Source organism: Suricata suricatta, chromosome 1 (genome assembly GCF_006229205.1).
Source record: "Suricata suricatta isolate VVHF042 chromosome 1, meerkat_22Aug2017_6uvM2_HiC, whole genome shotgun sequence".
NCBI lineage: Eukaryota > Metazoa > Chordata > Mammalia > Carnivora > Herpestidae > Suricata > Suricata suricatta.
Window position 1 is genome coordinate 121,520,847 of NC_043700.1, and position 26,707 is coordinate 121,547,553.

At 34.7% G+C, this 26,707-nt stretch overlaps 1 protein-coding gene across 1 annotated transcript in view; it reads right to left on the reverse strand.

Annotated features, from left to right (window-relative positions):
* The window catches only part of GRID2 (glutamate ionotropic receptor delta type subunit 2), a 1,401,829-nt gene that overhangs the window by 1,346,548 nt on the left and 28,574 nt on the right, over positions 1–26,707 (reverse strand). The gene's annotated exons all lie outside the window — the stretch shown is intronic.

Consider the following 26,707-nt stretch of genomic DNA (forward strand, 5'->3'; position numbering starts at 1 on the left):
ACCACCACAATTCAAAGGTAGAAATGAACCTTTTGCACATAAATGACCAAAAAAAATCGTATAATCATGACTATAAGACAAAATGGGAAACTATCAAAAAAGTCAAAATACATAAAACACAATTATATTTGTGTCCTATATATAACATCCAATAAGCACAAGAGTGATCTCAATAGACCCTGGAGAAGGTACGTACCTTATTCATAGTTTTAAATTCTACTTTAGGTACAGGAAAACTTTTCTAGCTTTGGAAATACTTGTAAGTATGGAAATGGAGTATTAATTTGCTCCAACAGTATTTTTGCTGCTATGAAACACACTTTGTTAGCAAAAAGCTTAATAAAAGGTAGAGTTAGGGTTCATTTCTGAAACAAAAAGGTAGATATTACATTAGAATACACCAACTCTGCTACCACATGCTGCCCTCAGCCCTTTCTTTTTTCTTCATGATACAAAAGCCATTCTAAAAAAAACATAGAATTCACTCTTCTAATGCTTTGGACAGCCCTATATTATTTTTTTTGAGTTTTTATTTTTTTAATTTTTTAATAGTTTATTGTCAAATTGGTTTCCATATAACACCCAGTGCTCTTCCCCACAAGTGCCCTCCTCCATCACCATCACCTCTTTTCCCTCCCCCCCTTCCCCTTCAACTCTCAGTTCATTTTCAGCATTCAATAGTCTCTCAGGTTTTGCGTCCTTCTCTCTCCCCAACTCTCATTCCCTCATCCCCTCCCCCTGGTCCTCCATTAGGTTTCTCCTGTTCTCCTGTTAGACCTATGAGTGCAAACATATGGTATCTGTCCTTCTCCACCTGACTTATTTCGCTTAGCATGACACCCTCGAGGTCCACCCACTTTCCTACAAATGGCCAGATGTCATTCTTTCTCATTGCCATGTAATACTCCATTATATATATATACATATATATACATATACATATATATATATACATATATATACATATACATATACATATATATATATACACCACATCTTCTTGATCCACTCATCAGGTGATGACATTTAGGTTCTTTCCATGATTTGGCTATTGTTGACAGTGCTGCTATGAACATTGGGGTACATGTGCCCCTATGCATCAGCACTTCTGTATCCCTTGGGTAAATCCCTAGCAGTGCTATTGCTGGGTCATAAGGGAGTTCTATGGATAGTTGAGGAACCTCCACACTGTTTTCCAGAGCAGCTGTACCAGTTTACATTCCCACAAACAGGGTAGGAGGGTGCCCGTCTCTCCACACCCTCACCAGCATCTATAGTCTCTTGATTTGTTCATTTTAGCACTCTGACTGGCATGAGATGGCATCTCAGTGTGATTTTGATTTGTATTTCCCTGATGATGAGTGATGTTGAGCATCGTTTCATGTGCCGGTAGGCTATCTGGATGTCCTCTTTGGAGAAGTGTCTGTTCATGTCTTCTGCCCATTTCTTCACTGGGTTATTTGTGTTTTGGGTGTGGAGTTTGGTGAGTTCCTTGGAAATTTTGGATACTAGCCGTTTATCTGATATGTCATTTACAACTATCTTTTCCCATTCCATCGGTTGCCTGTTAGTTTTCTTGATTGTTTCCTTTGCAGTGCAGAAGCTTTTTATCTTGATGAGGTCCCAATAGTTCATTAATTTTAATAGTTATTTCATGAAGACTTGTATTCTAAAATCCAAAAATTGCTCAGGCATATTAGAAATCTCTGGTTTGTTACTTAAGTAGTATACTTTTTGCATACCAATGTGAGTAACCCCCAGAAACTAAAATAGCAATTAATCCAAAGAAATAGTAGTGGCAAATTAGGAAAAATATCTATAAACATTTTGAGGTATATATATTTTTAGAAACTGATTACATAATGGTAGTCATGATTGAAAGTATCTCTGACTTTAAAAAGCTTAACATTCCAGAAAGAAAAAATAAACTATAAACATGTAAATGAGTACATTCAAAATAAAGATAATTTAAGATTTAATATATATATAAATAAAAGAAAAGAGCATTATATGTAAAGACAGGAGGCGAGCTTGAACTAGGATGATTAGGGAAAGCTGCCATGAGTAGGTAACCTTTGAGTTGATACTTCACTGAGAATGAGAAAGCATGTACAAATCTTAAAAGATTCTAAGCAAAAGACCAGACAAAATCTTAAGAAATGGACTTTGCACAGAAAAATTTGTTATTTTCTAAAATACAGCAATAATAAGGGGCAGCAGCACATTGTAAGTGCAGAAGAAAGGTTTCATTGACCTATCATTCTTCTTATGATTTCATATCTTTTTGTCTATATTGCATTAGGCAATCATCACAATAGTATCTACTAATTCTCTATAGTCTAACCATGTCTAAGGCAATAGTAATCATAAATGTGAACCAAGTTGTCTTACTTCAGAATATACAGTTAGCATATAGCAAGAATGTAATAAATTTCAATTGACTTGCTGTCAAAATTTGTATAATGTATGAAACATAAAATAAAACTAACTCACATTTGTTACTTTAAAAAAATACTCTGAGCAAATGGCTGTAGTGGCAATCCTAGTACCATCCTCTTTAAATTATCCACATCTCCATAAGAAAAAAGCAAAACAGAGAAACAAGATAACTTAAAAAAAATAACACGGGTAACATTTACAAAATTAAATGACAAAGTATCCTCACAAACCCCAAAATACAGAAGGTGAGGACAAACCACCCATAGTCTCAAACCTGCAGGATTCTGAACTAATATAGAAAGGAAAGCGGAAGGAAATAATAGGGTCTGACAAATCTCAGAGGAAACCTCAGGCCCCAAGTAGCCAAAAGTTACTCAATGGCAAACACAGTAGTCCAGGCTGATACAAGAACTCAATAGTAGATATGTGCTTGGGTAACTGAGTAGGTCTACAGGTGGGAGAAGAAATGCCCCTATGAACTTTCAAACTGACCAACTCTTCTGTATAGAACTGGTCTATGTGATCTGTCATGCATTTCTGCCCAGAGCTGAACATGCACAATCAGGGGGAAATAAGTTGGCTTGTGCTCTGTATATGGCCTCAGGATCAGAATTAACTCTTTTGTTTCTGATGTCAAGAGGGATTAACTTGCCTCATCCTCTTGAGCCAGACCAAGAGGCTGGCTGGCCACCTGGAATGGATCACGGAGTGAAGAGAAATATGCAGATGTCCAGGCTCCTAATATTGTGAGATATGATAAGAGAAACAGAGGAAAAAAATCATCTTGCTCAGGACTGTACTGGGGCAAACTTAATGACTAACCACAGATGCCTCATGTGTACATATTGCCCTGCCAGAAATAGTTACTTGGAAGCCACACGTGAGGAGAGGACATTTGTCCAGGACCCTCAATCGGGACTCCAACCAGACTGTTCCCTGCAGTGCTTCCCCAGCCAGAAGGCTGGATGTTGTGAGCTATCGATTTGATGTATTAACCCTTCTTTGTTTTCCTCTATACTCTCTCCCTCTTTAGGTTTACTTTAATTGTTTAATTCCATACATTCCTTTTCCCTTATAATTAATAAAGCTTTCCTCCACAAAACAGAAAGTGCAGCTATTGTGAATTACTACTACGCAGAACACCAGTCTGAACTCTTTTCAAAGACAAACTCCACCCTGGGAAAAAAACTTGATGGGAGTATAATAGTAACAAAGCAGGACAGAGATACAAAAAATAGTTAATTATAAAAAAAAAAGTGGGGAAAGAGAACAGAGCCAAGAATATCAGAAAGAAAGTTGCAATAAAAGACGGGTTCTCTATAAGTTAGAAAAGCTGCCCTGAACGCACTGCCTTCTTAAAGTTCAGAAAAATTAAATTAAACAAAAGAAATAGCAAAAAATCAAGATTAAACACCTACAAAAAAAAGAGAAATTAAAAACACAAAATATCTTCCCAATAGACAATGAAAAAATGCTAGAAATTACTGCTCACTGAACTAATAAAAACTGCAACATACTCTTTCAAAATTAGCTAAAAATTTTAAAAAGCTACAAGGTATAATAGAAAGACATAAACCCCAGGTAGCAAAACTGAAATGACAAAGCATCACTCTGGAAAAATAAGAAAACAAAGAAAAATATTTCAAAAGTGAAGATTCAAGTGACATGAGGAAATTGGCAGAACAGGCAGTTCCAAGCTCAAGTCCCCAGCAAAACAAATACCAAAAAAGGAGCCTAAACTCTCAGAATCAACTTTGCAAAACCTTGGTAAAATAGTCAATGTTTCATAGCAATCAAGTAAATGTTAATTCAGGAAAAACTCAACTTTAAAAAGGTAGGAAAGCTTTCTGGCATTTTTACTAGCCTTGTCCCATTCCTTCCCTGGTGTGCCAGCAATCTGGAAGACAGCAACCCAAGTTCCCTGTGTCCCTCATTCTAGAGGGAGAAGAGTAAGCCACATACACAAATTACTGTGTAGATCTGTTCTAACCTGTCTGGAAGCTACCATTAAGGACTGATACATGGTGCTTGTATTTATTTTGCTTTAGTCAGAACTCGCCCAGGCCAGTTCTGGAGCATGGATTGAAGCATTTTAAGGCTGAGAAATTACGTGCAGATGCCCCAGGCAATGGCTCACAGTTGAGACATACAATATACTAAGTCCTAGGAGGAATAGGTGAGAGAATTTTCTTGGGAAATCTGGGTAATCAATATGGGGGTGGGCAAAAGGGAAATCAGAAAGCCGTGTGCATGCCCAGGGTAAAATGTGTGCTCAGAAAGGACAAAAGAAGACCATAAGGCTTTCAATCTGAGCTGATCTCTAAGCTCAGTGCAAGTCTGGGTAAGTGTTGAAGACCAATCTGCAAATATTAGAAGAGATGGTTATTTGCTTGTTTATTTGTCTGCTTTTGATTTTTAGCTCCTGACATTCAAGGAAATCTCTGTCAAAGGACCAGCTAAACATACACTAAGGAACAGAGACTTTGGTAACCACATGCAATAAGGAATATCATCTCTGCAAAATAGTTGGGAAAATAATCTCATCCTCAAAGGTACCACATTCTAATATTCAAATGTCCACTTTTAACAACAACTACAAAATCACATAGCATACAAAAACAGGAAAGTACAGCTCACTCAAAGGAACAAAATAAATTGATAGAATCTATGCCTAAAGGAGATCAAATATTGGACTTACTAGTGTTCGCTTTGGCAGCACATGTTCTAAAGCACTGAACTTACTAAACAGGGACATTAAACTGTCTTAGATATTCCCAGAGAGGTAAAGAAAAACATGTATGAAGAATTACAGGAAATCAAGAAAATGACACATGAAAATGAAGTTATCAATAAAGAGGCAGAAATTATAAAAAGGAAAAAATCATTTCTAGACCTGAAGGAATACAAAAGCAGGTTTGGGCAGACAGAAGAGAGAATCCGTGAGCTTAAAAATAAGACAACTTAATTATCAGGTTTGAAAAGAAAGAAAAAAGAATAAAGAGAAGTAAACTAATACCCTAAGAAAAAAATAGAACAACATGAAGCAGATCAACATATGCGTTATGGAGAGTCTTAAAAGGAAAAGAGATGGAGGAAAAGGGAATAGAAAATATCTGAATAAACAATAGCCAAAATTTGATAAAAGGCACAAAATTACATGTACATGAATCTCAGTGAATTATTAGAATAAATGCAAAGAGAGATCAATGCCAAAACACATTATAATCAGATTGTTAAAAGCAAAAGAGTTTGACATAAAGAATATGTAAAGAATTTATACCATTCAATACCAGAATGACAACCCAATTAAATAATGGGTAAAGGACTTCAGTAGACATTTCTCCAAAGAAGATATACAAATGACCAATAAGCAAATGAACAGTTGTCAATATCATTGCAATTACCAGGGAAATGAAAATTAAAACCACCATGAGATAATTCTTCACACCTGCTTAAATGACTATAATAATTAAATAAGGAAAATATAAAGTGTTGTTGAAAAATTTGTAACCTTCATATTTGCTGGTGAGAAGGTTAAATGGTGCAGCCACTGACCCAGCTACTCCACCCACAGGTATACACACAAAAGAAATGAAAAGAGATGCAAACAAATCCTTCCACACCAATATTCACTGCAGCATTGCTCACAGCCGCCAAAAATTTTAAACAACTGTAAGGCTCAGCAACAGATAAGCAAAAGGGGGATATTATTTAGTCACACGATGGAAGTAAACTCTGAAGGGAATTCTAACTCATACTAAAGTATGGATGAACCTAGAAAACAATATGCTAAATGAAATAAGTCAAACATATAAGGTCAAATATTGTATGATTCTACTTATATGAAATAACTTGCATGGGAAAATACCTAGAAACAAAAATTAAAGGTTATCAGGAGCTAGAGGGAGAGGCAATTGGAGTTACTATTCCATGAGTAAAAAGTTTATGTTTGGAATAATGGAAAAGTTTTGAAAAAGATAGTAGTGATGGCTGCACAACATTGTGAATGTTAATGGCAATGACTATCATGTGTAAAAATGGATGGAATAACATGTTTTATGTTAACTGTATTTTATCATGATAAAAATAAGTTTAAATTTATTTAAAATAACACTCAACTAGAAAGACCAAATAAACACCAGAAAAACCCTTAAAAAACTAAAAATGGAAGGCAATTTTAAACACTAAAAAAGAAATTAAGAAGGATTGAAGATAGGGGTACCTAAGTAGATCAGTAGGTAAAGCATCTGACTCTGGATATTAGCTCAGGTCTTGATCTCAGGATTGTGAGTTCAAGCTACATGTTGGACTCCATGCTGAACATGAAGCCTACTTTAAAAAAATTTTTTTAAAAAGAAAGATTGAAGATAAACCGATAATCCAAAAGATTCAGTGTATATATTCTAGAAGATCCTGAAGGCTAAAATCAAAGAAAGGGACCAGAAAAATATTTTTAAATTGTAATTCAAGGATACTTTCCTTAAATTAAAAAAAAAAAAAAAGTGTAACTACATAGTGAAGAGCACTCTATGCATTTGAAATAAATATCCAGAAAGACCACCTCAACTAAAATCTTAGAAAGAAAGAAAGAGAGGGAGAGATTGATTGATTACTAGACATTAGAGAACAGTGAAAAAATTCTTAGGGCTTTTAGAGGAAATTAATGGCAAGATTTAAGGGAAAAAACAGCAAGAGAAAGAAAATCACATTATGAAAAGACTTCAGCCCCAATGCTTTAGGTGAGATGAAACTAAAGTAACACGTATGATGCTCAAGAAATTAATTTTACACTCAACAAAACTGACATTTAGGCAACCAAAACGACTAGCAAAACACAGGAAAAAGGACTGATAGTGAACACCGACCACCCAGTAACACAAAAATGAGGCAATATGAGAATTATAATGAATTGAGATTCGTAAAGACTATATACCCACATCCAAATGCATAGCAGAACTAAAAAGTAGAGGGAGAATGTCATTTTTGAGCAGGGTGACCAATTTGTAAGTGTGTTGGGAGTAGATAAAGGGACTTATAGGGTGACTAGTAAACTTCTACTTCTTGACTTTGGTATGGTTAGAAAAATGTATGCCATTAAATAAATTCTTACTATATAGTTTTGCATATTTGATTTTCATTATCCATGCTTTATTTTAAAATGAAACAAAAAATATTTCCCCTAAAGGTTATACTCAATATCCCTAATTACATTCCTTATAGCAATGTGAGATAAATAATAAAATACTATTTCTTTTTTAAAGCATATTCCTAATTAAAATCTTTAATAATAGATATTATAAATTTCCCAAGATAATATCTTGAAATGTATTCTTCATCTATTTCTCTACTTCTCTCATTTCCTGCAAAACTATTTTCAATTTCATTTTACTTTAAAAATAGATTAAAATTTAAATAAAAATAAAAATTTGATATGTAAAGATACCAATCATCACTTATTTATTTACATTTATTTCTTACTCTAGGTCAATTTTCCCTGAGTATTGCTTTTCTTTACAGATATGTATAGTACGTATCTGTCACAGATTAATAATGATTTAATATCCATGAAAGGATTAGCATGTTCTACTTGGCAGTTGGCCACATACATTTTCTTTTAATAATGGCAAGTTTAGTATTCTGTGATATCAGGGAGTTAGACACCCTCCTGATTAATCTTTACTTTGGAATCTCACTACAACTACCTCATCCTTATAAATGGATAATTATATTACTTTCCACAGTCTAAGTTTTCAAATTACAGTTTTAAATTACATTTTTTTCTGAATCTACTTTAACTTAAAGCTTGACTTGGGGCACCTGGGTGGCTCAGTTGGTTAAGCATCTGACTTCAGGTCAGGTCATGATCTCATAGTTCATGGGTTCAAGTCAAAAGTCAGGCTCTGTCCCTACAGCTCAGAGCCTGAAGCCTGCTTTGGATTCTGTGTCTCCCTCTCTCTGACCCTCCCCTGCTTGTGTTCTGTCTATATCTCTCTCAAAGATAATAAACAAAAACAAAATTAAAACTTGACTTACAGTCTTAAAAACCAAGGGCAATAATCCTTAGCTCAGAAATCTTACTATACCACAATCCGGGTAGCCACCGGTGGTCATTAAAAAAAACCCGCTATTTTCTCATTGCAATTAATACTGACAAGAAAGAAAGAAAGACGGCAAGAATGAAAGACAGCAAGAAAGAAGACGAGAGAGAGAGAAAGAGAAAGAGAGAGAGAGAGAGAGAGAGAGAGAGAGAGAGAGAGAGAGAGAGAGAGAGAAAGGAAAAGAAAACCACTTTACAGTTGGTAGTTTCCCAAATGTTCAATTAACACATAGTAAATTTTCAGAGAATTCTGCTAAATCCACCAATTTAAGGCCAACAAAGGCTCTAATTAATATTGTAATTCGTGTCTTTGATCTCTTTGTTTTGTAACCTATGCTAACCAAATTTCTTTCTTCTCTAATTACACAGTTTGTTTACTTAATTTCTAATGTGGTACATTTAGCTGTTAATTTTTCCTAACTTAACCATCTTAGAAAATAGTGTGTTTGGACATAATGTCTCATAAATCACATCTTAATCTCTGAAACTTTCTTGAAATATGTTTCTGTAATTAGTATAGATCCCAATGTTTATGAATGAATGGCCATAATCATTCTTTGTATTCTCACAACTCCATCCCTCTTATTTACACCTAGGACACCAGGTGTAAAGCACTAATTTAGTTAGAAGAAAGTGGGAACTAACTATTGATTCTTTCTGAAAGACATAACTTAATTGAATAAATTCAAAATTATGCCTCAGGAACTCTTGAGTTCTAATCTCTCTAATACTGAATGCCTCTATTATGATATAATTTTCTTCTTCTGAAATGAAAACTAATTTTGTATTTCTGTCAAGAAAATCATTTGAAAATTATTAGACCCTAAAAACAATTTATGTAAAAAATAAAAGTCCATCATATGGAAAACTTCAATAACTAGAAGTATTTGCATTAAAGAACTAAAGTTTGTTGCTTTCACTTTTGTTACAAAGCTGCCAGTATTTCCTGAGATGATTAATTCGTTTTACAAATGGCAATTTATTATTTTATCTAGACTAATGTATTCACTGCTTCTTTTCATAAATCATTTCAAAAGATACAAAACCTCATAAACTTCAGCCTCTTACTTATAGCCACTGTCTTAAATTTGACTTCTATAGGTTATCACCCTAAAGCTTCATCAAATGTGATTTCTGAGTATATAGTAGAGACGTCAAATTTTCAAAACTACTATAAAAATATACTGAACATTTGGCAAAAACAGAATATAATTCTGTATGTTAATCTAGAGTCTGTATTAAATTGAAATTAACTGTCAGCCTATTCTAAGTATAGCCGGATCTTCAAACAAAAAATTATGCAATATATTTCCTGTATTTTAATAAATCAACCTGAGACAGAAATAAACTCAAATTAAACAAAATGATCAGGCATATAGGTCTAACCTTACAAAGTGGATGTAGATTGTTAATTCATCTAACCATCAACTTCATACCACAGTAATATAGAAGCACACATACATATGTGTACACACACACATATACACACATAACACATTCATGCACACCCTCTCACACACTCAATTTCCAGGGAATAATCATGTTCTCCACACTGACACGTCCAACACTTGAATCTTACATTCCAGTCACAATTTTATTTAAAATTAACTCATTCCTGGTGTGCATGGGTGGCTCACTTGGTTAAGCGTCTGACTTCAGCTCAGGTCATGATTTTGCAGTTCGTAGTTTTTTTACCCCATGTCGGGTTCTAGGCTATCTCAGAGCCTGGACACTGCTTTCAGATTCTGTGTCTCTCTATCTCTCTGCCCCTGCCTTGCTCATACTGTTTCTTTCTCCTTCAAAATTAAACACTGGGGCACCTGGGTGGCTCAGTTAGTTAAGTATCCAACTTCAACTCAGGTCATGATCTCATGGTTTGTGCAACATGCTCAGTGCTGACAGCTCAGAGACTGGAGCCTGCTTCGCATTCTGTTTTCCTCTCTCTCTGCTTCTCCCTTGCTCATGCTCTGTCTCTCTCCCTCAAAAATAAATATGCATTAAAATTTTTAATAAATAATTAAGTAAATAGACATTAAATTTTTTTAATTAAAAAATAAATAAAATGAACTCATTTCTTAGACACAATGCTTTGTTCAGGGCTAAAAAAAAAAAGAAAACCTGATACAGCCTGGCAAGTCAGTCCTTCCTCAGAAACCTAAAATTGGATATATGTCTCAGGTCAACCTTCCAGCTCTCTAAAATGGGAAAGAAGTAAACCTGAAGCTGCTAGCAGCAACCATTTTCACCTACGTAAGCTGCAAAGCAGGAAAGGTTGTCTGTAATTAGTGAAAAAAGTGAAGCAATCCGCCAAGGAGAAGCAGAGGAAAGGATACAGCAAATGGATGGTGTGACCAGTGTTTCCCTGGTTAACAGTGTATATCCAGAAAATGGGTTCTAGAAAATGAACTGTCCTATTATACTACTTTTATGATTAACCCTTTGATAGATAGGGATACATACATATGTTTCACACAACTAAAATAATTTGAAATAAAACACATTGTCATTAAATGACTTTCTGTAAGAAAACCTTTACACAAAAGATAGCTTCTTTAACTTATCAAGAACTGTTTATAACAATATATTGAATTTCCTAAATTCTGTTTACTATTATTTCCATTACTATGGTTGTTCCGAAAGGGTACAAATGGTTAACTGAGTATTGAAACACTTTCTACAAAATAGTGTTGATTTTCTCCTAGATACTGAATTTAAATTTGGAAAATAAATGATTTAAATTTACTATAAACTAAATATGATTTTGTAAGGTTAGTCACAAGATAATTTTGTTTCTCTGACTTGCCTCTCTACACAAGATAAATGGGGCAAACCAATGGAAATTAGACCTCTTCTCCCTTCACTTGATCTTAAAAGGATATAATTCCATTAAAAGGCTCCAGATGATGATGTCACAAGTTAGGGTGAAAAAAAAAAAACAGTGAGAAACTGTCTTGCCTCTTACGGGTAAGACCGGAGAGGGTAGCACTAAAAGTGAGTGGTGCCCCAATTGTGTAGCGGCTACTGCAGTGAAAATCTTGTTTGTTCCGATGACGCTTTTAGGCCCACATCCTGACTTCTCCAGTAAGTGAAGCCAAGTACCTGGCAAATTAGTAATGACATATTTTATAATTTACTACCATTTTCATTTGTATATGAGAAAATGAATAATTAAAAATGCTGAAAACACATGGCCACTTTTAAGGCAGTGAAAGCGGAGGGCTAATATACTCTGTCCTAGGAGCTTCCTATTTTAATTTACAAATTACAGGAACATAATTTTCATGGAGATCAAGAATATTTGTCAAAATATAAATAACTGGGGATCTTTTCCTTTTTAAATAGGCAAGAAATGTGCAGAAATTGTTTGAAAATAATAGGAATTGGTTATAAATAAATAAAAATAAATATTTATCTGTGAAATTTATTGTTCTACCATAATATTTGTAATTTAGATCATGGCAATGACTTTAAAACAGGGGCACAATATCTTTGACGTTCTTACAATAAAAAGATTCAGCTTCTGACTTCAGTTCAGCTCATGATCTTGCAGTTCAGTTTGTGGATTGGGGCCCCATTTTGAACTCTCTACTGTCAGTGCAGAGCCTGCTTCTGATCCTCTGTCCCCCTCTATCTTTGCCCCTCCCCTGTTCTCTCTCTCCCTCAAACATTAAAAGAAAAAGAAAAAAAAAAAAAAAAAGACTGGGTCTGTCAAAAACAGTCAGTCCTGACTCACTTCTAGTTAATAAAATGGCAGAAGTGAGGCTGTGTGACTTCTGAAGCAATTCAGCTTCCCCCTGATTCTTTATATTTTGGGGACACTCACCAGGCATTTATTGTGTGGGAGCTAAGCAGCCACACAGAAAGGTCCCAGGTAGGTATTCCAGCCTCTGTCCCAGCTGGGGCCTTAGCTGGTCCAAGCATTTACCACCCATGAGCAGGCTTTAGAAAGATTCTAAAAATAGGAAAACCATAAAATCCACAAATATCCAAAGAACCTTAAGCAACAAGAATAAAGTTGGAGGCATCACCTCTTCAGTCCTCCCCCAGCTAAGGCATGGGGCATCACACTTCTAGATCTCAAAATATTTTATAAACCTGTAGTAATCAAAAGAATATGACATAAAAACAGACCAATGGAACAGAATAGAGAACCCAGAATAAACCTATAAAGTTTTTGTCAACTGATCTTTGAAGGGTTCTAAGATCACACAATGGGAAAAGGATAGACTTTTCAATAAATGGTGCTGGGAAACCTGGTAATACGTATACAGAAAATTGAAATTGGATCCTTATCTCACACCATATACAAAAATCAACTCAAAATGGTTTAAAGACTTGAAGTTAAGATTAAGCCAAAACTACTAGGAGATAACAAAGTGGGGAAAATAAACTCTTGCCATAGATTTAAGCAATGAGTTTTGGATAAGACCCAAAGACATGGGTGAGAAAGCAAAAATAGAAAAGTGGGACAATCTGTGTAGTAAAAGAAACCACAAGCAGAATAAAAAGGCAACCTATAGAACAGGGAAAATATTTACAAAACATGTATCTGAAAAGTGGTTAACATATAATATAATATATAAGGGACTCATGACTCAGTAGCAAAATCCAAAGAACCAGATTAAAAAATAGGCAAAGAACCTGAATAAACATTTCTCAAGGAAGACAATGCCTGACAGATACATGAAAGGTACTCAATATCACTAATCATCAGAGAAATTTATACCAAACCACAATGACATATCATTTCATATTTGTTAGAATGGATTTTATCAGGCAGACAAAATATAACAAGTATTGGAGGTGGATGTGGACAAGAGGAATCCTTGCCATTGTTGGTAGGAACGGAAAATGGTACAGCCACTATGGAAGAAAATACAGAGGACCCATTAAAAAAAATACAATTACCATATGATCCAGCAATTCCACTTTGGACTATATATCAAAAGAAGTAAAATCAGTATCTCAAAAAAATAAAGAACATGTGAAATACACACGTGGACACGTGCATGCGCATGCACGCACGCGCGCACACACACACACACACACACACACACACACACACAGATATTCAGCCTTTAAAAGGAAGGAAACCTTGTGATTTGCAACAATTTGGATGAACCTGGAAGACCTGAAACTACAGGAAGTATTACAAAGAAAGATACTAAATACCTCACTTATATGTGGAATCTGAAATAGTTAAATTCATAGAAGCAGAGAGTAGAATGAGTTGCCAATGATTAAGGAGCAGGGATTAGGGAGATTTTGACTAAACGGTAGAAAGTTTCAGTTATACAAAGATGAATAAATTTTGGAGACCGAATGTACAGCAGTGTGGCTATATTAACACCACTGAGTTGTATACTTAAAATATACCGAGAGTAAATCTTAAGTGTTCTCATCACATACACATTGAAAAATGTTAAGTATGTGAATTGATAAATATATAATTAAGTTGATCGTGATGATCATATCACAGTGTATACATGTACCAAAACCTCAAACTGTCAATATACAGCCATTCATAGTATTCCTTTATTATATCTGAATGTCCATGGGACCTACAGGCATGTCCCTTCTCTCATTTCCGGTATTAATACATTTTGTCTTCTCTCCTTTTTTTTTGTGAGTTAGCCTGGCTAGAGAAATTGATTTTATTGATCTTTCAAATAACTCCCTTTTACTTCTGTTTACTTTTTTCTACTGCTTTCTTGTTTTAAATGTCATTGATTTCTGCTCTAATTCTTCTTTCTTCTGCTTACACTGACTTTAACTTCATCTTCTTTCTAGTTTCCTGAGATGGAAACTCAAAGTACTGACTTTAGATCTGTCTCCTTTCCTATATATGCATTCAATGCTACAAATTTCCTTCTACGTATTGCTCTTGCTATGTCCCGCAAAGTTTGGTAAGTTGTTTTCATTTTAAGTTAAATTTTTAAATTTCTCTTGAGATTTCTTCTTTAACCTATGTGTTATTTAGAAGAGTACAATGTAAACACCACATATTTGGTGATTTTTCTAATTTTTATTATTCTCTTGGTTTCTAACTTAATTCCACTATGGTTTGAAAATAGAAAATGTAAGGTGCCTATTACTTTAAATTTGTTAAGGTGTGTTTTATGGTCCAGCATGTGGCGTATCTTGATAAATAGTGTGCTAAATAGAAAAGAATGTTTATTCTGTTGTTATTAGATGAAGTAGTTTATTGATGTGAATTACATCTAGTTGATTGGTTATGGTATTGAGTTCAACTATTTTCCTTATCAATTTTCTGCACAATGGATCTGTCCATTTCTGAGGGAAAGGTGTTGAAATACCCAACTATGATGCTGAACTCATCTATTTCTCTGTGCAGTTCACCAAGCTGTGCCTCAGATAGTTTGACACTGTAGTGAAGTTTATATACATTAAATATTGTTGTCTTATTGGACAACTGACTCCTCTGTGGTAATGCAATATCCTTTTTTGTCCCTAATAACTTTCATTGAACTGAAATAAGCTATATCTGTAATTTATATGGATATGTATGTATATATATATATACATACATACATCACTGCTTTCTTTTGATTAGCGGTAGCAGGGTGTATTTTTCTCCATCCATGTACTCTTCATGTCTTTGTATCTTTAAACTTTTAAGTAGGTTACATTAGACAACATAAAGTTGGGTCTATTTTGGATCCACTCTGACAACCTGTCTTCTAACTGCTCCATTTAGGTGAGTGATGTTCAAAGTGATTATTGATCCATAAAGATTAATATTTACCATACTTGTCACACTTGTCTATTTGTTGCCCTTGTTCTTTGTTCCCATTTTTGTCTTCTACTCTACTTCTGCTTAGTATGGTTTCATGAAGAATGTTATATGATCCCCTTTCCTCTCCTTTGGTAGCATATCATTTATTTTTTCACTCCTTAGTGCTTGCTCTGGAGTCTACAATATTTGCCATTAATCTATGTCTATTTTCAAACATTACTATATCACTTCACAGGTAGTATAAGTACTTTATAATTTAGGAAGCCAGATAAAGACAAATATTGTATGATGTCCTTTAATTAATATTGTAATCTTAATTTTTAAAAAAAGTCAAACTCATAGAAACAGGATAGAATGCTGGTTACAAAGAGCTGGGGAATGGAGGAAGGGGGGAGTTGCTGGTCAAAAGTACAAGCTTTCAGTTACAAGATGAATAAGATGAAAAAATGATGTACAGCATGGTGCTATAGTTAATAATACTGTATTGTATAAATTAAATTTACTAAGACATTAGACCATAAACGTTCTCACCACACATATAAAAAGTTAACTATGTGAGTTAATGCATGTGTTAACTGCCTGATTTGGTAATCATTTCACAAAGTATACATATATCAAATCGCCACACTGTATACTTTAAATATATACCATTTTGTATGTCAATTATACCTCAATAAAAGTGCGGAAGGGACAGTAGGGAAAAAGGTTTTAGCCTCCAGCCCTTGAGCTGCTCTAGGTGATTCTGAGTAGAGAAGAGACAAAGTTGTCCCTTTCAAGCCAGAAAATTCATGAGCAAAATAAATGTTCTAGCTTTGAGTCACTACAATTTTAGGAAGCACTTCTGCAGCGATAGACACCTTAAACAAAAGCAAACAATCTTTAAAATGTTACATAATTGGGGCACCTGAGTGGCTCCGTTTGTTAAGTATCCAACTTCGGTTAAGGTCACCTCACACTACATGGTGTTGAGCCCCACATCAGGCTCTCTGCTGTCAGCACAGAGCCTGCTTCCGATCCTCTTTACCATCCCACCCCGCAACCTGTGCTACCTCTCTTTCTCTCACAATAAACATCAAGAATTGCTACTTGATAATGTTACTTATCAAGAAAAAATAGTAATTTAATCATGGGGGAGGAAAATAGTTGAGAACTTGTAATTCCTTTCATAGTGGTCCATAGTTAATTTCATGATCTCACAAAACACATTATTTCTCAAATTGAGACAAGGAAATCAGTGTGCATAAGTTCAGATAGTATTCCTATAAAAAAAATGTACCATGTCTCAAACAAATTAGCTAGCTGTCCTGGCTCATTTTTGGAACTTTAAAAAAATAATCTGATAGTAAAGTGACCATATGTTAGGTGCCATATACTATATACAAAAACACACAAAATAATAGTTATTATATTACATGTTTTTATAAATACAAACATGCAGATGTTGATTAGTTTGAGCCTTTCTTTTCCAGTTGGTAAAATCACTCACAATACCTAAAACATACAGAAAAGAGAAATCAAAGTTTCACAAAATATATAAAGAAAAATAGACAAGTGAGAATAAATAAGCAAAGATACATTTGAGAAACCACTGAATAAAAGGAAACAATGATGATAAATTTCTTTTTGTAATACTATTAGGAAAATATGTGAAATAAGGCTTTCTTCATTTTATAATATACCTTTTACTCATTTAGCAAATATATTTTCCAAGCTTGCCCATTACATCATCCTCAGGATACATAGTGAACATAAGGGATAAAGATCCTTGCCTTTCTATAAACTGTCAACTAATTTCCAGGATATAGCTTAGGAACAAGATGATATAGTATAATCAGTGCCATTAGGACACTGGGAAGCAGCTGCCAATTTGCAAGTATTTCAAGATATCTTCCAATGAACAGATTGCCTAAAAATCTGTATGCTTTTCTTTTACAATAACAATCAATACACTTCATCATGTTACTGAAAACTCCACCAAAACTGTTTGCAGAGGAAATCTATGAATGCACACTCACACTTGAATCTTAACTGACTTATCAGATTTTGTTGTAATGATTTCCTTTCAAGAGGTCTTTCTATAAATGTTTATTGATTATAAGTAAATTCACCTGAAAATTCTATCGCTAATATAAGACTGTTGCTTCTAAACACTTTAACTCAAAGGAGCCAATGATGAGATCACTGATCTCATGAAATATAATTTCTTTAGTCTCAAGTCCCATTTTCTTCAACAAACCTTTCAAGCTAGAGTGATCACACCCTCTGAATTCATAGTCTCAATTTTCGAACTTATATAGCACTTAAATCTATGCTTTCTTGGGAATTTTATTTATTTATTTACATTACTATTATTTAACTCTTATATTTTATTTAATATTTCAAGTTATTTTTCCCAACTTCATTTTAAGTCTGATCCATATATTGTTAATATTTTTATTTTCTTGTTTGCCTCCCCAACTGGACTGTAGGCTCCCTGAGCACAGCACCTTGGGCTATTTTGTTCAAATTCTGAGTGTCCAGCAACAGTGCTATAGATGCACAATAATTCTCTGTTAAATGAATAAAGTACTCAATAAATACTTATTACTCAATTCAAAAAGGATACAAGATACAATGACTATGTTGGTATCCTTCAAATTGTTACATAAACTTGAATTTAAAAAAAAAAACACAAAATATTCCTTTATCTGTAGAAGCTTTGCAGATGAACCTTGAACCTCAAATGATTATCTGTTTGTAGATGTGAGGAGCAGTCTGTATGGTTCCCATACCAGGCTTTTAGCAGTCAGCCATAATCAAATTACTTCTCAGAAATAGGTCCTGAAGCTAACATTTCACCAGGCAGTGTTAGACAGCAGTAACAAATATTCTCAAATAAATAAAGAGTCCTAAATATCATCGATTTTGAGCTCTGCTTTGAGATCAAGCTTTTCCTGATGAGATGTGAGAAGTGTTTTACAAAGAGAAGCTCATTTGCACGTGTCTCAGTAAACCTGGAAAGTCATAAGCAGCGTTTTCCCTGTTGCTTGTGCACACAGAGCTGGGTAAACACCCACTGCATTGGCAGAAGGCATGGGTGGGCTTCTGGTGGCCTGCAAACACCATCAAAAATCAGTCGTATGTAAGGTGATCCCCAAATGTGGTGAATATTTTAAAGGCCCAGGATTCTCAGAGGAAAACATGAAGAACCTAAATCTTTCCCAAAGGCCTTTAAAGTTAAGCATTTTCATAATCTATGTAATTGAGGTCCTAAGAGTAACAGCTGACAAAGTTCAAAGGTCCCTGAAAGAACAACTAGAGTGAGGTGACTGAAGGGCACGGAGAAGCTGAGTTGCAGCACAGGTTGGAGGTGTGTGTAGATATACTCCTACACTTAGTAGTGGCCTCATTTTCTCAGAGGAATAGCTCAGCATATGAATATAAAAATAAACCTAAAGCTTTAGAAAATCAACTGTGAATTCCCTTCCTTACAGGAATCTAAACTATCAAGGGGGCTACATGAGACAGAACACACTAGACCATATGGTGCTCATTTTCAATACTGCCATAATGTGGCAGTGATAGAAGTAATGATAACTAGAAACTGAAGTGTACTGGTACACTGATGAGCCTTTCAAATCTGATTTTAAAGGGTACATCCAAGTAATGTATTAAAAACATATATTAAGTGAAAAAAATGAAAAGGATACAAGTTTCCACTGAAGCAACAGCCTGTCGAAGTTATTAATCCACTCATTTATTTATCCATTTATCATTTACCACAAATATACGGAGAAACTGGATACATGAGCACCTATTGCAAGCTCACACACTTGATACATATTATTTTCTGCTTTGTGGCCTCATCAAAATCTTTGAGACAGGCAAGTTCCATTTTAACTTTCTGTGCATTACTATGCACTGTGCCAGTCATGATGAACAAGACAAATAGGCCACATGCACAGACTCCAAGAAGTTGATGATATAGTGGAAAAGGGACCAGTAAGTAAGTATTTGCAATGCAATATATTGAATAAAATTTTCAGTACAACAAAGTAAACAGAGTGGCAAGCAAGCTTCGAGGACAGGACAACTATCTTTCTCTGTTCGAGGAGGACAGAAACACATCACAGAGGAGTATTTCTTTGACTTGAATCTTGAGACATAAATAGCTGTTTATTATATAAAGCACCAGGTAGGGAAAACAACATGGTCAAAAAGGCACTGTGACATGAACCAGCAAGTAGCATTTCCATAGGGAGAGTCAAAGTTCAGGAAGAACATCTGAGAGTAGAAGATAAATATGGAAATTGAGCAGACGCCAAATTAAGAAGGGCTCTGCGCACAAAGAAGAGTTTCAAAGAGTTTGGACAGTATTACTATGCCTCTGGGCCACTCTAAAGAGAGAATAACATTATATGTAATTGCTTCAGAACGTTCATGCTAGAAAATGTGATAGATTTGGGGGGGGAGGCGAGTAAGGATAAAGAGACTTAATTTTATTGTTTCAAAATTTTGATTTATCTGAATTCTGACAGTGTGTGTAAGAGAATGGCAGGGACAGTGTGAGTTAAGAGAAAGAAAGGAGAAAGGAAATGCAATTTCTTTTTTTTTAACATTTTATTAATTTTTGAGAGACAGCGTGATCAGGAGAGGGGCAGAGAGAGAGAGAGAGAGAGAGAGAGACAGAGACAGAATCGGAAGCAGGTTCCAGACTCTGAGCTGTCAGCACAGAGCCCAACGTGGGGCTCAAACCCACAAACCATGAGATCCTGACCTGAGCCGAAGTTGGACAGTTAACCGGTTAACTGACTGAGCCACCCAGGCGTTCCAGGAGATGCAATTTCTAAATTAGATATGTAATTTCTCTAATTTTTCATAAAAAACAGCTGTATATTACAATTTTCTTAAATTACACTTTTTACTGTTCATTTTAATAGTTCCTTCCAAGGGAATTTTCAGTCTACTTTGTGAATGAAAACAAATGCATAAAAACAAATTTAGTTTCCCAGATGCAAAAAATTCCCAGAGAATACCATTTTCTTTTTTTAATTTGTTTTTGAGAGACAGAGAGAGACAGCAAGAGCAGGGGAGGGTCAGAAAGAGAGGGAGACACAGAATCCGAAGCAGGCTCCAGGCTCTGAGCTGCCAGCACAGAGCCTGATGCTGGGCTCAAACCCATCAAGCTTGAGATCATGACCAGAGCCAAAGCCGGCCCCTTAACCCACTGAGACACCCAGGCGCGCCCAGAGAATACCACTGTTAACCTCGGTTTACTTGTGCTGAGTCCTTAGCTATGTGTTTTCAACATGAGCCTAACAAAAATGAGCTTTGTGTCTTGGATGCTTCTCTTTGCAATTTCAGTGTTCATGCTTATTGGTTTGGCACAAAACCAAATAAGCAGTTCATGTAGAAAAATTTGGCAAAGGAGAACTCTGCTTCTATTAAGAACTCCATCAAGTTTCATTTTCTTATTAAAATTATCTTGATATATATTCCAGATCCAGTGGAATCCAAAAAGTAACACAGGAAGAATACTGGATAGGTAGCATTTTCAGGAGATTGAGTATTGTAAACGGGCTAAAGAAGCAACTCAGGAGTCACACTGCCTGGTTTTACATCCTGGCTTAACTCCAAGTAGCTCTGTGACCTTGAGCTGGCAAATTACCTGCCTTTTGTCTCCTTTTTTCTCATGTTTACATTCCAGAGTGCCATCTCCATTTCATAGGCCTATTATGAGGATCATAATAAGGAATGAAATATGATCAACCCCATGTCTACAAAATATATATAGTATAATATAAATGTAAGAATATCACTGCAATGACTGTTTTCTTCTTTTACTATCATAGGAAAGTTAACAAATATCTAAGTATTCTAGTTTTAAAGCCAATATATTGAGCATAATACCTGATCCTCTTTCAAACTCTTCAAAAATCTTTCCATTTTCTCCTTATACATCAAATCCAAAAAAAGTTCTGGCAGTGACACAGTAAGCATAATGGATAAGCATTTTAAATCATCTTAATGTTTGTTATATTAATAAATGAATAATGGGAAATACTCAGATGCTGAATATGTAAATGTAACACATATACTTAACTATTCTTTTTGATACATGGTAATGACCACAAAATTTTAATAGTTCACCTAAAATAATGCTGTCTCATATAACAATTGTGCCAGGTATTTCAGAGGAAGGCATAAATTTCCAATAACGTCTTTGTGGCAATGGGAAGTAATTAGAGTATTTCACACTTAAAGATTAATATTTTGGATTTATACTGTACCTTTCATCTAAATGCCTCAAAAAGTCTCTATAAACACTAACTCATTAGCTTTTCAATTGCCAGCCCCTCCCAAAGGTAAGAAGGTATATCCAAAAGTAATTTACAAATGAGGAAAATTAAATTGAAAAGAACTGAATATTACACTTATGATTTAGTAATCACAGTACACTGTAAGATGTTTTCTAAGATTTTAAATAATGTTTATGAACTCTTACAATTTTCTACATGTGCACAAAAATCCTTAAATGTATTCTCAGTGCACTGGTTTTCATAGAATTTCCTTTAAAAAACAATTTTTTGTTCTTTTTAATGGCATCTAAAAATGTAAAAGTGAGATGTTTTCGAACAGTCTTTCCTCATAAGATGCATTTAATACATATATTGCTGAGAGAGAGAGAATTTGTGTATGTTTTCATGTATTGTAGGTTTCTCACAGGCACATTCCCTTACAATTTTGCTTTTACAAAAAGTAACATGACATTAAACAAATGGTGTAGAAAATATTAACACATTGTGCCTCAGCAGTAAATATTTTTTTATTTACAGATCTACAGATATTAACACAAAATTATACAAATACAATGTATCTACAGAATAAAAACTCTTCCTTAAATGATGTATGATTTATATGAGGTAGGAATTTAAGATCTTTTGTGATAGAAGTCCAATTCATTTTTATCATTTTATCTCCAAATATCCACTCCTCACTTAGCTTTTATTTTATAACAAATAGGGGCGCCTCGGTGGTTCAGTCAGCTGAGCGTGGGGCTTCAGCTCAGGTCATGATCTCATGGTTTGTGAGTTCGAGCCCCGCATTGGGCTCTGTGCTGACAGCTAGCTCAGAGCCTGGAGCCTGCTTCAGATTCTGTGTCTCTGTGTCTCCCTCTCTCTCTCTCTCTCTCTCTCTCTCTCTGACCCTCCCCTGCTCACACTGTCTCTCTCTGTCTCTCAAAAATGAATAAAAACATTAAAATATTAAAAAATTTAAAAATATTTTATAACAAATAACTCATTTTTCCCAAAAACATGCTTAACACTATCCTCACTGTGTTTTGTTCCTTCTCCTCAGAATGTTCCTTCCTTGTAAGTTATGTATCGAAATCCTACTTAATGCTTAAATAAGACCTCTTCCAAAAAATCTCCCTAGATTGTACCAGATGCTGCTGGTGCCTTGTCTAGATCCCCATTACAGTCCAGGTACTGTAGGCTCACATCTGTGCACTTACACACACACGCAGTTAATGGCTAAAGACTAATGGGTATAAGTCCAGGCCCCTAGTTTCCAGTTATAACAACCACTGTGGTACACTTTTAATTCCAGAACCCCTTTGGGATCAGGCAGACAATAGATTTCTGAAATAATTCCTTGTTTAATTTTTTCCTCTGCCCTATCCTGCTTTGCTTACTTTCTTCCATTTTCTTATGGGAACATTCCTCATTAAAATACTTGCACAAGAATCCTCATCTCAGGCTCAGCTTCAAGAGAATTCAACTAGAACACCCACAATTCAATGAATTCCTAAACACACTGTAACATTATGTATAATAGTAGACAATAAAAATAATTTAAAAGTCTAACAATGGAGGCCTGATTAAATAAATAGTTTTCTATCTTCACAGTAAAATAATACAGAGACACTTAAAAATTATTTTAGAAAATACTGGGTAGAGTTTATGATCTAATAAAGGTACTAAATATTCTGTATGGTCTTATGCACAAAGACCATGCTAAACAACAGAGACACGGCTAAGATATAGTCCCTGACCTTCTGTGGTGTACAGTAGATTAGGACACATATCATATAAAGTATTACACAATCTCCATCTTTTTATTTCTACTGGGATAAATTATGTGAAAGGTAAGCAAAGTTCATAGAAAGATAAGAGATTTGACTGGATCTATAGAGCCAAAAAAGGCTTTAGTAAGGAAACAGCATTTAATTACAAAGGTGAAGTCTGATGGTGTGTGAAGATAAGAGAATCATATCGATAAAGGAACCAATAAACCCAATGATGTTGAGGAAGAAGGATCATGAGAGAAGTGGATAAGTGAAAAAGCCAATGTGGTTTTGGGAGCAAAGACTGATGAGGAGGTAGACATATGAAAACCCAGACGCTTATGTGTTGTGGGAAAGGTTTTGTTTTGTCTTACAAAGTCATAGAGGAACATAAGAGATTTTAAACATAGTAGGAAGATGATATCACTTTATGTTTTAAAAATTACTCAAATTACTCTGAATAGAATATGTTTGTGAAGGTAGAAGTCACAGGTATTCAAGTTATGTGGTAATCAAAGTAAGAGATGGGTACTTAAAGCTAGGGAGCAGTATAGAGACGGTTCAAAGTAGATAGATTTGAGATACTAATGGGATTTGTCTTTGCTTAGTTATGAGGATGGAGATTAAAGACATCCAGCATCACTCTTAGGGCTTTGGTTTTCCCAACTGCCAGATGGTAGTGCTTCCCACCAAACAGACATTATGATGAAGCAGTTGGTAGAGATGGCATTAGGAATGAATTTCAGTTCTAAACATATTAAGGTTAGGGAGACTTTGTGACATCCAATAAAAATTATTAAGTATACATGAATCCAAAACCCCAAATAACTCATAAGTGTGTGCATTTGCACAACGTAGACATTACCAAAATGTGGTGGATGGGTGTGTGCGCGCACACATGCACAAAGTGAAAATAAAGGCCATACATCATAATATGAATAGTGCTTGTCCCTGAGTAAGAGAATTATGAAACAACTTAGTTTTCTTTTGGGACTTCTTTGTACTTCTCATATTTCAGTGTGTACACATGAGTTTTATCCTCATAAAAGAAAAGGATAGAGTCTAATCTCTCTCCCATGGACTACCACAGCCCTTTGAAAACTACTCTGTTATAGCTTCCTCCATGCATTAAGAAACCAGTTCTTGGATCACTCAGTGTACATCTTTAAAATAATTTCCACATACATGTAGAAGTTCTGGCGTTTGGCTTTTATGACCATTCAAGTTTATGCATTCAACCATCCTTTATGTAGGTAATCTTTCTTATTCTGTAAAAAATATGCCTCATAAATAATTATAATAATTGTATACCTTCTAAAACATAAAAAAATTGAACATCTCAGTCTTCTTTTAATTTAATAAGAAAAAATGATTCAAATCAACTCAGAAATGCACTAACGCATAATATGTATTATTCCTTTGTTTTAATTCTAAAAGTCATAACTAAGATTGAAAAACTCCCTAATATGACCCTCTCCCAAGCCAGGAAAAAAACAGGATCAATAATAATAAAACCAATGATTACTGAGTGTTTATTACATGATAGGTAACATCTTTGGATAAGTTATCTTCTTTAACAATAAGTCTATATATAGTAAAGTACACTTATTCTCTTTTTGAGTATGAGAAAACAGATTCAGATATGTTATGTAAATTTCTGTAAGTCATATATAGTTGCTGATAGGACTGGGATTCCAATTCAGTCAGGCTGACAGCAGCTTCATACTAAACTTCGTGATAGACTATGCTCATTCTGTAAAGGGTGTGGCTTGGTGTTAATTCCAGAACTGAGATTTGAGACATAATTTTTTCCTAGACTATAGTTCCTTCAAAAGAGAAAATTGAAAAAACTACAGGAAATATGACCCTTTCCAATGTAGTAATCAACTACTCAAGAGGTCATGAAGCTAAGATTTATTGACTCATTACTGTATCATTTAGGATGCTTAACATAGAATAAATAAGAAAATCTAAATCAACCTTAAACAGGAAAGTGTTGGCTCACATAATAAAAAGTGCAAAGTAGGGGGCAGGCTCCAGGCACAGTATGATCCAAAGGTTTACAATACCATCAAGATTTGGCTCTATTTCTCCAGAATTCTCTTGGCTCTACCCTGTGGTTTGCTGGCTTCATCTCCAGGCTGAAAGCCAAGATAGCTATAACAAATCTAGGGTTCTCATCCACATATAGCCATTACAGAAAATGCCAAAACCTTTGTTCAAGTTTCTAATTAGGCAAGTGTAAGTCACATGTCTACCCCTCACCTTTCCATGGGCAAGAGGGCTGAATGTACTGATTGGCTGAGACAGGGTCACATGTTTTACTCCTAGTGCCACAGTACCAATTGATACCCATAGATATCCATAGACATCCACAATGAAATCGGAGCTACTGAGGACTTTAGGGGAAAATGGACACTGGGAAATCAAGCAATAAGTGTTTCCTGCTTTATGTTGTGTGTTAGATTTGCATATATATCATCTTAGTTAACTAAGCATAAAATTTCAATAAAACATACATTATTAACTTCATTGTATAAATTTAAATATAGAAGATTATGTTGTTGTGTAAATCAGGATTTTTCTAAATTCAATCTGGCTTAATATTTTCTACTTTGCTGACCAAGCAATTTGACTACTTTATATAGAAATAATGTCAGCTGTTGAGCAATTCTGTGGTCAACATGGGAATAACAAGATATGTAAGACATATTCTTACCTATCTGGTGCTACTCAAATACTAGGGGAGGGAGAGGTGCTAAGGTAACTACAAAGCAGGACAAGTTGAGCTAAGTGTTCTAACATGAATTTTTCCCCCAATATCTAATTTTCAGATTGTTTATTCACCTGGCATTTAGTGAGGTTGACAGAAGTCTTCTTTTGTCTTTCAACATTAAAAAAAATCAGTAAATAGTTTGTGCTAGAAATTCAATACACTATGGCCATTTTTAATAAGATTCCTTTATAAAAATAACAGGTGGTCAATGTGACATATCCTTTGGGAATAATTATTGAAACTGTATAGACTGTGTCTTCCAATAATTCCTTATGCATGTCTCAAACTCCCCTGTGCTGAATGTTGAGGACAAACCCTACAATTCAATTTTGTGAAGCATCTCCACAGGAAATAATACATTGCCTTCAATAGAGTAGTTATTAGTCAATAAAGATTTTGCAAAAAGAATCTTGATGAACAAAAGTACATGCATACTGTTAAAGTACACTTCATTTTTCTGGAAACATTTATATTCCGATTGGGATAATTTTTATATATATTTGAGAAGAGCTTGGAAAAAAATCAAAATGTCTTTAAAATTCCATTTCTCTTTAGTTAGTAGCTAGAAGTTTTTTGGAAGACTTGACTTCA